The sequence below is a fragment of the Heterocephalus glaber genome, unplaced genomic scaffold, assembly GCF_053883595.1.
Source record: "Heterocephalus glaber isolate CG9 unplaced genomic scaffold, H.glaber_assembly_v1.0 deba00001472, whole genome shotgun sequence".
NCBI lineage: Eukaryota > Metazoa > Chordata > Mammalia > Rodentia > Bathyergidae > Heterocephalus > Heterocephalus glaber.
The window spans coordinates 52,293,277-52,308,830 of record NW_028258315.1 but is presented as its reverse complement, the minus strand read 5'-3'; the positions used below and the strand labels follow the sequence as shown (position 1 = coordinate 52,308,830).

Genomic DNA, 15,554 nt, shown 5'->3' with positions numbered 1-15,554 from the left:
CATTCCTAAATTCAAGGGCCTTTTATGATGAGGAATTAAATATCTCCAGCATACAGAGAGAAATTAATTAGCACCCACCAAATGAACAACTATTTCATTCTCTGCATGAATTTATATTTTGCTTTTGTCACAGCCCGAAAAACACAGAGCAAAATCTCTGTAAAAATTAGTTATGCTCTATGGTTTCTTGTGGAGCTGCACAGACTCCCCTTGGGCTGTTATTTGCAGTATTTACATTTTTTTTGTTTTACTGAATTATCAAGTGAAAATCCAATTGTTCCTAATGGTGCTCACTCTGTGTGTTTCCCATTCTCATATATGAGAAAGGGTTTATTATCCATTTGTAGTAATTAAGACACTGATGTTATATAGATCCATAAAAATCCTTCATTAAGCCAGTAAAGAGCTTTTCATCAAAATCACGGTAGCTAAATATTTATTTAAAAATAAAAACCGAGTTAAAACAAAGCACTCTCTCCACCACCACCAAAAAATGCTTGGAGACAATTTTGAAAGTGGTAGCAACTGTCCTGAGCACTGTCAAAACAGGAAAGTATATTTTCTTACAGAGCAGGAAACAGCCCTAACTGGCAATCCATCATGGCTGGCTATAAAGAAATGAAGTAATTAACCAGAAGGAAATAATTCAGCAAGATGCTAACAGTTTAATAACATTGAAGTATTTGCATTTAGGCATTATTGTTTTTAAATGGTTTCATAATTGTTTTAGATTTGCAAAAGGTGCTAATACACGAACAAAATAAAGAGCAACACAAGATTTTGTGATGGATACAATCAGTCAGATGTGTTATTAGATACAGGAATGAGGTTTGCATTGTCCAGGGGAAATTTAGAATACAGCCTTCGGCAATGCAGGTCTGTACTGTGCAAGCTCTACAGCTTTCAGAAGCTCACACTCCCCCAGGCAGGGGAAAAAGGAGGAAACTTAACAAATCTTAACAAATGAATGAAAAAACCTCATGTTGCTATCTTCCTTCCTGTCACAAGGGGAGTTTGTCTACAGAGCCAAAGCTGAGAAAGCAAGACATGTTGATTGGAATATGTGAAAACATCCCACTGAGTACTACTTGGGGAGAGAGATTTTATTAGAAAAGCCTTTCTTTATCTGTGATGCATTTTTTTTAAAGCTGTATTTGTTTGTTATCAAAGCCAGCCCACAGTAGACATTTTCTGCATCTCCATCAACCATGAGAAGGAACTAAGACTGTTTCCTTTTTCTATCAGATATCAGAATGTTTCTCTCTAGAACTTTCAGGATAGACTCTCAGAGCTAAGAGTTCACTACAAAGATTTCATTTAAATACCTTGTCTTAATTTCTTTGAAGTCTTTAAGGATATCTGAAGGACTAAGCATTGTCACAGGCCCTTCTTTGCTACTACATTTATGAACATATTGGCACCAATTAACATGGCTTCAGTTGGCACAGGTTAATGAGAACAATAATATTGGTCATCTATGGATGAAAATTGTATGGGTGCCAAACAAAAGCCAACAAAATCCTCCCATGTTCTCCAGAAACAAAGGTTTCCTAGTAAATTGTATAGAGGGGTATACCAAGAGAAATCCTTGATCCCCTAGCTTATAGAGTACACAAATGTGCACCAAACTGGAAAAAAAACAGCCCCAAAGCAGACAAGACCCACATGCACTGTGAACATTATCTAATTTCACCAAGATAACTGCATCTTTAACTTTCACTTTGCATTATAACTTTGAACTCCAGTGATTTTATTGGTTTTTATATGTAGTTTGTAAATTTGTTTGATTTTGTGGTTGTATAGCAGACATGAGTGTTATGAACTGCTGGATAAATGTCTGCTGTTGGGGGATGTCCTGTGTATCATAGGATGTTTAGCAATAGCCCTGTCCTCTACTCACTAGATACCAGTAGTGTACATCTCCAACCTACCCTAAATGGGACAATCAACAATGTCTCTAGACATTGCCAGCTATGCCCTGGAGGACAAAATAGTCCCTAATTTGAAACCACTAACCTAGAATATGGGTCAGAGTCCAAGCAAAAAGTGCATGAAACATTCAGATTCTGAAATTCAAGGAGAGTTTAATATGGAGACTATTTGCAAAAGTGGGTGGAGGATGTAAGGAAAAACTATTATCAAAGGCCTAAAGGGGGAAAGAAAACAAAGGAAAAGCATGTTGGGAGGATAGTGAAACCAAAAGAGAAAAAGAAGGAGGTAAGGGAAGAGCAAAAGGAGGAGAGAGATGGAGAGAGGAGAAAGGACATCCTCTAAGTAAAGATGCAGTAGAAATTAATAGCCTGACTTCACCTGTTATGCAAATTAAGGAGTTGAGCACCTATAGGTTAACTGTGTTATTGAACAACTGCAGGTTATCTGAGAAACTATTCTCTTTGTGCAATACACCTGAGTAACCATGACAACTTCTGCAATCTGTCACCAAAGGAGCATGACAGACTCAGAAAGTCCTGCCAAAACTCTTTGCTCCACTGTTCTGCTTTGTGTATATCCCACTTGCTGTATTCCCAAGGAAACAATGAAATTAAACCTCATAAATGTTAAAAGAGGTAGGTAAAGAAGAGAAAACTTTTATTTGGGGCTCTCAAGACTGACAGGAGTCACTCTCTGAGCTACTGGGATTAAAGCAAATTTGCTCGTATTTTGTGTACCAGAGTGTTCTGCCAAGTGTCCCACCATTTATCCAGCTTCGTTCTAATTGTGAGAATGTCAGAAACATATGAATTTTCATCAAGGCCAGGCTGGGCTACATAGTAAGTTCAAGGCCAACTTAAACTACATAGTGAGATTCTATCTAAAAAAAAATTTTCAATCAACCTAGAAGGCTACAAGTTGGCTTTCATTTCAAAGGGGCACTTGCTTCTCTGTACATCATTTGAGCTTGCAAAATTGTATTCTAGAACTTTTCTACTGCTCACTTCTGACATACCTACCATCTGTTCTGGCCGCTTACTGTTGGGCTCATGTGCTGGACAAACACAATTTCAGCTCATACTCTGGTTAGAGCACCACAGGGGTACTAAGTGGCCGAAGAAAAGGCAGTTTACAAGATAGACATGAACTCATGTCTCCATAGGGAGAAAACTAAGCACATAGATAAAAGAGAGTATTCCCAGACATCACCAACTTGAAGGAAATGTCACAATAATAACCTCAACATCAGTGGTTCACATCCTACTCTGCTCATGCATAACTTTGTCATGGTCTCTATATTTGTGTCTGAGATAAGCTGCAAGAATCTTATAGATCTTGGCTGGAGAACCTTTTCTCTATCCTCCTATATCCATGAGGAAGTTCCTTCCCCAATCCCTGGTAGGGGACAGCAGTATCCTCCTTCAGCCCTCCGATCTCTCTTTTGGGAGAGGAGGAGTGGATGTGACTGGTGAGATGGGACCATTTATTAGACCACCTTTCCCTCACCCCCCCAAAGGGCCACTGCACCAAAGAACAGGAGGAGCCACACTCTCCCATGCATGACGGTTGCTTGTTCTGTGTGTTATTCCAGTAAGCAGATAACACAGAGACCTGCTGCTGCCACCCTGGCCAGGCTTCCAACTTTATCCCAGCTCTCAGCTTCCAACTAAATACGCAAGTCCAAGTCCTCAACATATAAACCCAAGCCCTATGTTTGGAAAAAAAAGGGAAATTCTCTTGCCAAATGACTTTGGCCACAATAGACTTTGTGCAATTTGGGGCAAGAAGACAACATTAGCCACAGCCAACAATTGGAAGGAAGTGGCAGCTATATTACTCATGGCTATGCTATCATAACAGAAACAAATCTGGAATCTAATTTTTCTATTTTTGTAATCATTTCTTACAACAGGTAGGCTCAAAAGAATCATGCAAAGCTCAGGGACAGCTTGTTTTCTGTCCTAGAGATCTTCAAAAAACAATATGCAAGAGAATTTCTTGTATTTGTATACAGCCCCCATCTCATTGGATCAAGCAATGGGTGCTTGTGATAAATGCAGGGCACGAAGTAAAATGTGGGCCCAGAGTCCAAACTGTCCTGTTAGGCTTGCCACCTTCTTAGAGTTCCTGACTCTGGGAAAGTGATGCCTGCAGAGTCTTTTCAGCCAACCCAACACCCTTGACACTACTCATTCTGCCAGGGAAAACCAATACTTCTACACATCCTAGATGTTGTAGTCATGTCAGAAGGGTAGATTCCTCATGAGGCCCTCTCAAATCCAACTAACATGTCCCTCCGAGTAGAGATTTCAGATGAGAATTGGAATGAGTTAGAGAGGGCTGAAAATTTATTGTTGATACTCTTCCTTTTGGGAGTCTAATTCCTCTCTCTGAAACTGGTCCTGGATATTATCCAGGGTTCTCCAGAGAAATAGGCCAATAGGAGAGAGAGGAAGAGGGGAAGGGGAAAAGAGAAAGAAAGAGAAAGAGAAAGAAGAAAAGAGAGTTAAGGAATTGGCTCACACAGTTGTGGAGCCTGACATCCAAAATCTGCAGGGTAGTCCATCAAGCTGGAAACTCAGGGATGGGATTATGCTGCAGTTTGAATCCAAAGGCAATCTCCTGGAAGAATGTCCTTTTCTGTAGGGGAAGGTAGTCTGCTTTACTTACAGCCTGATTTAAAAGTTAATCTCATCTAACAAATGCCTTCCTAGAAACAGCTAAAGTAATGCTTGCCCAAATATCTGGGTACCATGGCCTAGTCAAGTGACACATAAATTTCACCAGCACAGCCAGTACTGGTATGTGATGCTGAGTGATTTCCAAGGCTTAGTGATAAGAAGACTTAGAGTTTCTGCATGGAAACTCCTGGGATGCTTTTTTGGAAGTCTGGCTACCCTAAGAGTATGTGGTTTGAGCAGCCCACGCTAACCACGTGGGGAAGCCATTTGGACAAAAAGATGTCCAGCTTGTCCCCACCTGCTCTAGCCATCCCAGCTCAGGCAGCAGACACATGAAGGAAGGAACCACCTTGGATGTCCAGCTATGATGAGGTCTCAGATGCCTCCGGCCCTGGGTGTGAAAGATTCCAAGTGACAATTGTGTGACTGGGCCAGTCCACTCAGAACCATGGAAGACACTCACACATTGCACTCTAAGCCACTTAAACTCTAGAGCAGTTTGTCACTCAGCAATAGGCAAAAAGACTAGGAATACTTGAAATGTTAACCAACAACTCCTAAAGTGTGCATTAAGTTTAACTTCACACACATTCACACACATGCACACTGTTCACACTGAACTATTTTAAGAACATTACAACCAACATAACTCTCCCCCCACATTTACTATTTCAGAATCAGAGCCCATTTGACTCCCTGTGCCTGTTCACAACAGGGTAAGGATGTGGAAGGGTGTAAGGGGGTTTAGCTAGGACCCCAGCCACAAACAGAAACCTCCCCATCTTCTTCCCCGGAGCACTGAAGTGTCTGCTCAGCTCTGCCAATGAAGTACAGCTGTGCTCACAGCGTGTCAAATACAACTCAGATATATAACCCATGGGGCAGGGATAGAAGAAAGTCTCTTTATCCCCACATGTTCAACACTATTGGAGGAATATTGAAGAGCCACAGAGAAACACTACTCCCTTTGTACTGGTTTCTCAGCACTCTGGTGATCCAGAGAGGAGCCTATGGGAGCTGGGTGCAGAGGGAGACCGGGATGTCAGACATCACACCGTTATCTGACAATTGAGTTCTCTCGTGTAGGGTCAGGCTGTCTGTACCTGGCTCTTCATTTCATCAGGACAAACTCTCCCCAAGGAGAGACTTCAGCCTCATGCAAATTAGCTTCCCAAGGCACCCACTCCATCCACACAGACATGTCCAGACTTTCTGAATTCCTCTTAGGCTCAATCTAGAAGCCCTGCTCCCCATAAATGAAATGGAGAAGAGTACTGACAATCTAACAGATTAATCAGTGTCACAGAATGACCCTGGAGTCAGAATTTAAATTTGCTTTTTTGGCAAGGAGCTGACAGCTGCTTCTCTGTAGAGCCAGTTAGCAACTTAAATGGCTCCAGGCAGGGGCGATAGTCAAAATATTTAACAAGTAGTACCACCTGGGCACTGGTGGGCACAGAGCAGGCGCCATCAGCCACAGTTACCAGCCTGCTCACTTGAAAAGGCAGCAGGTAGGGGCTATGAAAGAGGACAGTGGGGACTCCCTTTGAAGGGGAGCTGCTCTGTAGCTCCAGGCAATGGTGGACATGAGAATATAAGCCTATTTATTGCTACCATAAATACAGATTTTTTTTTCCCTCCAGAGAGGCTGTAATGGGATTTCTTTGTGAGATTTCCCGATTGAAATGTGTTAGCAATTAGTTTAAATTTTCAGACACTCATATAATAATATTTACAGACTTCTATGGCCTGAATGTAAGTGTCCTCCCAAAATGTGTATGTTGGAAGTGTCAACCCAAGGTGACAATATTGGGAGGCGGGACTTTTGGGAGATGGTTAGGTCACAAGGGTAGAGCCCTAGTGAACAGTATCTGGGCCTCTATCAAAGAGACCTGAAAAAAGACCCTTCACCCCTTTCACTTTGTGAGCACACAGCCAGAAGTCAGCCCTCTGCAACCCAGATGAGGGGCTCCCAGGAACCAGGTCATACTGCCACCCTCATCTCAGACATGTGAGAAATAAACTCCTACTGCTTATAAGCCACCCACTCTATGGTATTGTGCTACAGCAGTCAGGACGGACAAAGACACAGGCCAAACCAAATAAAGACATAAACATCTAAGATGTTCATGCTTCAATTCTTGACTATTGCTCCAAAGACTGACTCAAAAAGTCCCTTAAATCAAACTGTTGTTGCCTAATAGAGGACCATCCTACTAAGTAGGTTGCAGCCATCCATGCTTGGAGGGTGTGAGTCTACTAGTTCTTTCAGTTGTGAAAGCTGGTCCCTCTCCCCTCTGGAATGGAAAGTTAGATTATCACAAAGCTCTAGGAACTTCATGAAAGAAAATATTGGAAATCCAACTTCCTCTCCTCAAAAAGTCAGAATTGGGGAATCCCCATCATGAAGGGCTGGCTGGCCTTGGCGAGCTCAGCTAACCCAGTCCTCCAAAGCAAGCTTCAGAAAGCTGGGGATATCTGAGCTGGCATTTTATACTTTAACAAGAGGCAGCTGGGCTTCCCGGTAAGTATTTGTGAGTTAAGGAAGGGAAGCCAGTCATGGGGTGGGTACCTTGGAATAGGAACATGACAGCCCAGGCAGGGCCAGGACTAGCAAGAGCATAACTGCAGCAGGGGACAAGTGGCATCCAGTAACCTGTGCAGCTGTCATCTTCAACTATGGCACCACCAGCCCAGAAGCAACAGCTATGTGGCTCACCCCTTCCCCTTCTCTCCTAGCCTATGTTTCAAGCTACTCTTTCAGACTAAGGAAGCCCAGGTGTGGGGCTGTCTGCATAGGCCTGTGATGTACGCAGTTACTGAGGCACTATCCACTTCATTGAAAGCTCATTTTGAAATTCTTAACTTTCAAACAAGAGTTCTTGCATTTGCACTTTACACTGAGCCCCACAAATAACATAATTAGTCCCGCTCCTGGAGGACCTCGAACAGTTGCATAGGGACAGTATTGAAATGAGGGCTATACGGAGCAGGTACAATCAATTCTTACTACTACTTGTGGTAGCCATGCTCTATATATTTACCATAAACAACTGAATTAGCAAATACAGAACCACTGTCCCTAGAGGAAATACAGGGTTAGATTCCTTCGAGCTTCTGGTCACATTTTTATCCCATCATACATAAACTCATTTTATGTGTATTTTGGTGTGAGGACACTTTACTATATACTGTAGATTCACTGACATGGAACTCACAGCCAACAGTGCTGTAACTCACACCTGAACAAAGCTTCTCTAACACACATATTTTCACAGTAGGGCACATCACAGCTTTCTGGTCATGGGAACATTAGGCACCACTCTCCACACTACCATGACTTGAGGGCCATTCCAAACAGCAAAACAACCAACACAAAACACAAGAGTGAGAAAAGCATGCCCTTCTGTAAACTATGAAAAGGAAACACGTTTGCCGTTTGTTAGCTGGAGTGAGAAGGTAGAGTGTCCCATTGCTCCCCCTCGACTGGGACCATTCACACTGGACACTGGACACGCCCACAAAGGACTAGGAGAGAGCCTTATGTACTGCTTTTGGGGGGCCCAGATAAACTTTCACCACGTACAGTCCACAAATAAACAAGATTGCACTGGGGCCGGGGATTTCGCTCAGTGGTTTCACCGCCTGCTGCGCAAGCTCAAGGACCCGAGTTTGATCCCTGGTACCAAAAAAAAAAAGATTGCATCACACTTTTTTTGGTATGGTATAGAAGAGTCCAGATATTTGGTGGGAAAAATAAGACACATGACCCTGTTAAAACCCCAAACAGGCAAAGCACTTCAAATACTAATAATGATAATAAGTGTGCCACCTACTTAAACAGCACACTCATGTGGCTGGAACTGTTTTAAAAACATCATACAAAGTAGTTCACAAGAATGTCACAACAGTCAGAGATTCACTTTCAAATATGCAACCTGATGGTGAGCATGTGCTAGCTAGTTTAGGTTTTAACTCTAAGGCCAATCTGTTGCTCTGATAAAAAAAAAAATTGACAGTCTGGAGCGGGTAGCTAATGTCATATTAGAAGGGCCACATTCCAGAGGCAGCCACACAGTTTCTCTCTACATTTCCACCAGTGCTCAAGGTTGGGCTAATTAGCATAATGAAGGTCAGAAAGGAACTCTTACTGGCGGAAATAATGGCTTATTAAGTGACATAATGAACATTCAAGAAAGATTCCTGTTGGACATCGTTAAAGTGGGCCAGCTAAAATACATTTGGGATACAGTGGGCTTTCCCACTTCAACAAGGCATAAGAATCCAAGGAAGCCTGTGATCTGCCCCCTAGGCAAGGTAGCCACATCTTAGTCCCTAAACAGGTTCTGTGTCCGTTCACTGGTACAGGAGGGTTTCTGGTTGCCTGGTGCTAATGACAGCGGGGCCTCAGGTCAATTTTGCAGGAAAAGTGCCAGTCAGCACAGTTAAAAATGACAGAGCATTGAGAGTGTCTCACAGGTGCGTATGCACTGCTTGTTGTGTGCTTGTGAGCATGTGATTAACAAATGTCTGAATGTGGGCAAGGTAGAGGAGGATTTTATCTGAGGCCTGGTGTCATAGAGGACTGAAGGAGACATTGTGGAGGAGTCTCTAGTCCTCAGTCCCTTCCAGCTTCTTCAGTGGGTCTCAGATGTGGATGCTGGGTCTCCAAGTCACAAAGCTGCTAAGAAGTAGAGTCAGTGTGTGCCCCCAGCCAGACTGGCTGAACTATCTGTGCTCTTAACCATGCTCACCTGCCTCCCACATAGAAGTAACCTGCTACTAACTCTGCTCCTCAAATTCATTGAGTATAAACACAAAATGTACAGAGGCCTCCATGATACACATATTTGCAGGAAATAGAAAAAAAGAGTCTTACATTAAAAAGACAATGACAATGAACAAGCCTAAATTACCAAGAACTTTAAACACACAAACTCCAGGCTTCCACATATGCCCAATCCTAATACAATTGTTTTAAGGTGGTGCCTTGATTTTCTAAGTAATTCCCACCGCACCTAAGCATACACGTCAACTGGAAAACATGGTTATAATATTAGTAAAATATATATCTCTGGAAATGATGCAGTATAGTCTTTTTGTCACTATCCTTTCAAACACAGGAGCAAATTCCACATCTTCAAGCAAGTGAAAGCCCTGTGGACTCCCAGTTCTCCCTGTAAAGCCTTGACCTTTCTAGCCCATAGAAATGAAAAGCATGGGCACCTACCAATGTGTGTGCTCTTGAAAATTAATATAATGCTGTAGCTATAAACAAAAGGACATGGATTGAAAATAAAACAACACAGTTTGATATTAAGTACTGTACAGGGACATGCCAAAACTAAAAGATATAATAATGCAGTCACATGGATAATCACAACAAATGCCACTGATGAAAGGCCAGACTAGGTGTGTAGTAGCGACAATCCAAAAACAAGTAGTTTCCAGGTATCAGGGAATTTTCTAAAATGCTAGTCTTGCTAGTTGTATTATTGGAAAATTCAGCATGTTTTCAAACTGTAAGAAAGAGTGGGGAGTTTTGCCATATGAAAAGGACAGAGTGCGCAGATAACCACACAGATTTTTCTCCCACATGAGTACTCAGCAGAATACTTGAAACCTATGCAGGATTTGGAGCAATTCACTATGACATAAAAGTATTCCATCCATGGCAGGACATTGCACATTCCTGGTTTCCACCAACTATGTTCCATGAGAGCCTGCCAATCATTGTAATGCCCCTACCAATTTCCAAAACACCTCCTAGAGGGTAGCACTGCCCTGTGAAGAACCTCTGCTATAAAGTATCACCCCCAAGCCTTGCAACATTCCTGGTCTCTGAGGTCCCAGGAAGTGCTTGCTACTAAAGAGGAAACAATGCTCCCTTTGGCCTTAGGAAGGAAGAAATTCCTTCCTTTCTCCAAAGTCTGGGCTCCTGGTAAGGTCAGGAGCAAATTGATCTGAAGCATAGTGCAAATCAGTGACATTATCAAGATCCAAACTCAGTTCAATGAGTGGCTGCTGTAACAGTGTGGCCATACAAGTGCACTCCCTGATCTGCTGCAAGGCAAAGTCACAGCTGTCTAAATCTTTCTAAACTCAAAGAAATGCAGCTGAGTCCTGCATCATTAGTGAGAAGATAAAGGTATTAAGACTGACCATTTGGACACCAGGGGAACAGCACAGCTTGAACTGCTAAGTGGTAAAGCCCCAGTGTGAATGCAAATGTCCAAGGTCTCAAGGTCTTCATCATTCCATTGCATCAAGGTTTAATGGACTAGAAGGGATGAAAGCCTCACAGGAGGGCAGTCTTGGGAGAGGAATGCAGAGGCCAGGTATGAGCTTTCCTTACAGAGAGTGATGGCCAAGTTTGTGGTGTGCTACAGAAGGACTGTCACAATGCTCACATAAGTCTTGACATGAATCATTGCTCCAGAGAAAGACTGGTGACCACCAAAAAGGATGGAGAATTGGGGAAAAGCCACAAGCTCAGCAGGAAGGAAAGGTTTGTTTTTATCAGGACCCAACACCAGGCTGAACAATTAACATGAGGTTGGAAAGGGAGGGAGGGAAAGAGGGAGGAAGGGAGGGAATAAAGATCTGAGAGTCACTAGGTAGGGGCTGTCATTGAAGGGTCCCTGAAGAGAGGACAAGGGAGTGGGTGCTGTGAATACAGTAACAGAGAGGAAAAGGAAACACACAAGAAAAAAGGTGATGGAAAGGAAAGAGAGAAGTGAATCAAGAGTGTCCAATATCACTAAGGTGTGGAAAATAGAAGCTTCCAGGAAAGGGGCAGAAGACAGTGTCAGTACAGCTGCAGCATCAAGAAGCTGAGGAATGCTCATGTTTCAAAAGCCGAGGTCAGTCATTCTGAGCATCAGGTGAGCAGCTGCAATGGAATGCAAGATGAGGCAGCGCAGGAAGGCAGAAAAAGATTAAAAAGGGACTTTGCTGGAAAAGAATGAATGCAGAGCATGTCAACCCCTTGGAGAGGCATAGCTATACAATATGTAAGAAAAGGAAGGTGTTTGTGAAAGGAAGAGAGTAGGGTGTAGTGAAGGCTCCTTCCGCAGTGCAGAAAACTAGCACATGCAGAAGGGACAAGTCAGTAAAGGAGAGAAGCCTTAAAAGCCAAGCAGGGTGTGAGTGGGCTCCCTGACAGCTCCTCTAGGGAGGCACAAAGTGGCTTCAGTGTCTTTGGGAGTTCGGTGTCTTCCTCCAGCCAGCCTGCACATCATGTCAGTACTGGCAGGCTGAGGTGCAACCCTCGGCGGCATCTTTCTTACCCAACATGAGTATCTTCACCTCCACCGATGCTCAGTCCCCAGCCCCCGCACAGCCCTATTGCCACTCTGACAGTTGAGGGAAACAATCATGAGCCTAGAGGAGTTTGTGCTGTAGCTTAGCATGTTCCTTGGTGGGAAGCCAGAGGCAGCAGAACTTTAGGAAAAGCGAAACTTCATTTTTATTTCAAAACTGGAGGTACATAATACTCCCTTTCAAGAAGTGAAATGCTTGAAGTGACCCAGTTTAATGAGCCTAAATGTTCAGATGTATCACAGAGGACTATTTTTAGCACTATGCACCACACTGAGACCAGCTGACAGAGTCACACCCAGAACCTTAAACCAGTGTAAGCCTGGCAGCCCTCTCCATTACAGAGGCCGGCAGGGCTTTGTCCAGGGATGAGGAGAGCACTTCTCTCCACTTGCAGTCCTAAATGTAATCCTAAATGTCACACCAGGTTGAAAAACAAAAAGAACCTCTAAAGATAAGGGAAAGATGATTTTGTCAACCTGGGGGAAAAAATAAAATTTACATTCTATTTCCTGTGACAATCTTTGGTCTAATTTACAAGGTTAGTGAGACCTAACTCTACTATTTTAAGCTCATTAGGTGTGTGCACACACACACACACACACACACACACACATGCACGCACGCACACATTCTGGTGGTGGTTATTCATAATTCATTCTCTAGAACATAAATGAGCTAAAGAAACTAAGAGATAAGGTTTGAAATAAAGGTTAATTGAAAGGAGGAAAAAGTTACTTGGCTTCTTAAAGGAAAAATAGCTGAGATATTTCTCACCAAATTAAATAAAAAGAGCTTCTTCTTCCTTCAGAAACTATGTACTGAGGACCCACTATGTGCCTGTGTGGTACGTTTTCCTCTAAATATGGCTCCAAATGGTTTCAACAATTCACCCTTCAAACAGTCAGACCTAATTCTCATTTTCTTGAATGTGTGCTGGACTTAGTGCATCACTGCCCTGTTGGCTTTCTATAGCCATGATGAAATACTTGAGAAAGTCAACGTAAATGAGAAAAGATTTGTTTTGGCTCACAATTTAGAAGTTTCAATCTATGTTTGCCTGGCTCCTTTGCTGTGGTCTTGTGACAAGCAGAACACATGGCAGAAGGGTATGCTGAAGCAAAGTTGTTCACCTCATAGTAGCCATGCAGGAAGGAGGCAGGGGGGAAAGGAAGAGGAGGAAAAGGAGGAAGAAGGGGAGGAGGAGGAGGAGGAGGAGGAAGGAGAGAAAGAAGAAGAGAAGGAGGCCAGGGATATGATATAGTCACCAGAGGCAGGCCCCTAGAGACCTATTTCCTCCAACTAGGCCCTACCTCCTAGGTTTGCACCACTTCCCAATAGCCCACTAAATTATAAATCCATCAATGGTTTTAGCCATTGAGGAGGTCAGAGTTCTCCTGATCCAATAACCTCCCAAAAGCCCCATCTTTGAATGCTGCTGCATTATGGACTAAGTCTTCAGGGATCATTCATATCTGAACCATAACAACTTCTAACAGAATGCAGTATACGCAGCAGTGTTAATCTTCTGAGGCTAAATCATAAAAGACATTGTCACTTTCGTCTTTCTTTCTCATTAACAACTGGCATCAATTCTCCAGTGAAATGAACTAGCAAACTTGGATAAGGTTTCTGTAGGTACAGCCATACCTTCAGATGACTGCAGCCCCTACCAACATTTTATGCGTTCTCATGATAGACTCAGCCAGAACTGCCCAGACAGGCTACTTCCAAATTCCTAATCTTCCAAAAGCATGAGAATAATAAATGTTTATTCTTGTTGTAAGCTACTAAGTTCTGTGCTATTTTGCTACACAATAATAGATAACTAACATAGCTTTCCACTCTCTACTATGGAGATACAGTCTGGTAAAACCAACACTAACAAAACCAAGTGATAAACAGCAGTTTTCCAGTCAGGATGAGCATGAATATGCTGCTATAACAAGCATCCTAAACATCTCAGTGACTTGAAATAACACAGCTCATTTCTAGTTCATATTATAAAGTATGAAGATTGTAGGTTGGCTGGGATCTCTGCTTAGTTCAGGACCTGGAGTCACAGAGCAGCCACCATCTGACTTACCTCTGGTTACTGAAGCAGAAATAAAGAGAAAATGACAAATTCTGACTCCCTCATGAAACTTTCACCTGAGAGTTACACATATCAATCCTGTTCATATTTCATTGGCTAAAGTAAGTCACAGTGCTGAAATGTGAGGAAAGGCAAGGGAATATGATCCTACCATGTCTCCAAAGAGAGAAAAATAAGGTGTTTATGAATATTCCTAGTGATGGATGACCAGATGTGTGCTGGTGCTATTGGAACACAGGGAAAAGAGCAACTAATACTTCCCAGAGTGCAGCTGGCTTTTCAGAGGAATAAATACAAACAACGTAGAATTAACCAACCAGTCTAGAATGGACCACATTTCAAACAGAGAACACAGCACATAAAAGTTTCATTTGCACAAGAAAATATTACATTTTAGAGAAGAGTAAGGAGCAAAAATAGAGGGCAGGTATTATATCTTGGGTTACTTCCTAGCAGAGTGAGAGGCTATGGGAGAGAAAACCTAGCCCTTCCTTGTTTTCTTGTTTCCTCTATTGCTTGAAGATCTACTTTCCACACAGCAGTTTCCCTTTCCAGTTCCTTGCCAGTTGTGACACACCCACGTCAGAAGGTGGGGGTGGTCTCCACATGCCAGTCCATTGAATTTTGCAGCCACCAGAATCATGAGCCAAATAAATTTCTTTTCTTTATACATTATCCAGCATCAGATATTTTGTTACAGCAACACAAAGCAGACTATGATAATATGTTAAGCCGAAAATAGGAATTAGGTAGATAATTTATTACATGTGGTGTTAAAAGCTGTACTTTCATGACCAACAGTGTTTCCAGTAAGACCATTTAAAGTGGGACACATTTGTGTGTGTGGAACTGCCCCATGTACTGCAGGATATTCAACACCCTGATCACCACACCATCAGTAGCCATGGCACCCAGAGTAATTATGACACTCCACTTCCCTTACCCATTCTAAACATCCCCAGAGGTTCGAGAGAAGCACTGCCCCCTATTGAGAACCTTTGGTAAGCAAGATAGTCCAGTTTTCTTCTAAGACACATGAAGTGTAACCAGATTTTGAAAAAAACCTCAAGAAATAATAAGAAGAAATAAATCACTGCAATAAACAATGATTGCCACAAAATGTAAAATAGACAACAGGGCTTGCGATGTAGCTCAGTAGTAGACAGTTAGACAGCTTGCCTGGCATGTGAGGCCCTGGGTTTGATCCCCAGCAATGCAAAAAATAAAAAAAATTTTAAAAAGTAACACTAAGAGTCAGCTACTATTGTGTACTGACCTTAGGCAATGGAGTTGTATAATTTCCACCCAATCTCTCTCTAACTCTGCCCCTCTAGAAAGGATTTCTTTCTCTCGTTTTAAGAAGAATGCAAGTTATTGAGAGTAAAACATTAGGGATAACTTTAAATCTATTCTAGTTTTTTTAAGTGGACAGCACTAAGACTAGTACTTAAATAATATTTTCCAACAAAGCTCAGAATATTTCATAATTCTAATTGATTTATGTCTCTCAACCTGTCCACTCATTT

The 15,554-nt window shown here is 42.4% G+C and overlaps 1 long non-coding RNA gene across 3 annotated transcripts in view; it reads right to left on the bottom strand.

The window, feature by feature from the left end:
• Positions 1–15,554, bottom strand: part of LOC110351081 (uncharacterized) — a 257,733-nt gene that overhangs the window by 179,279 nt on the left and 62,900 nt on the right. The window lies entirely within an intron of this gene.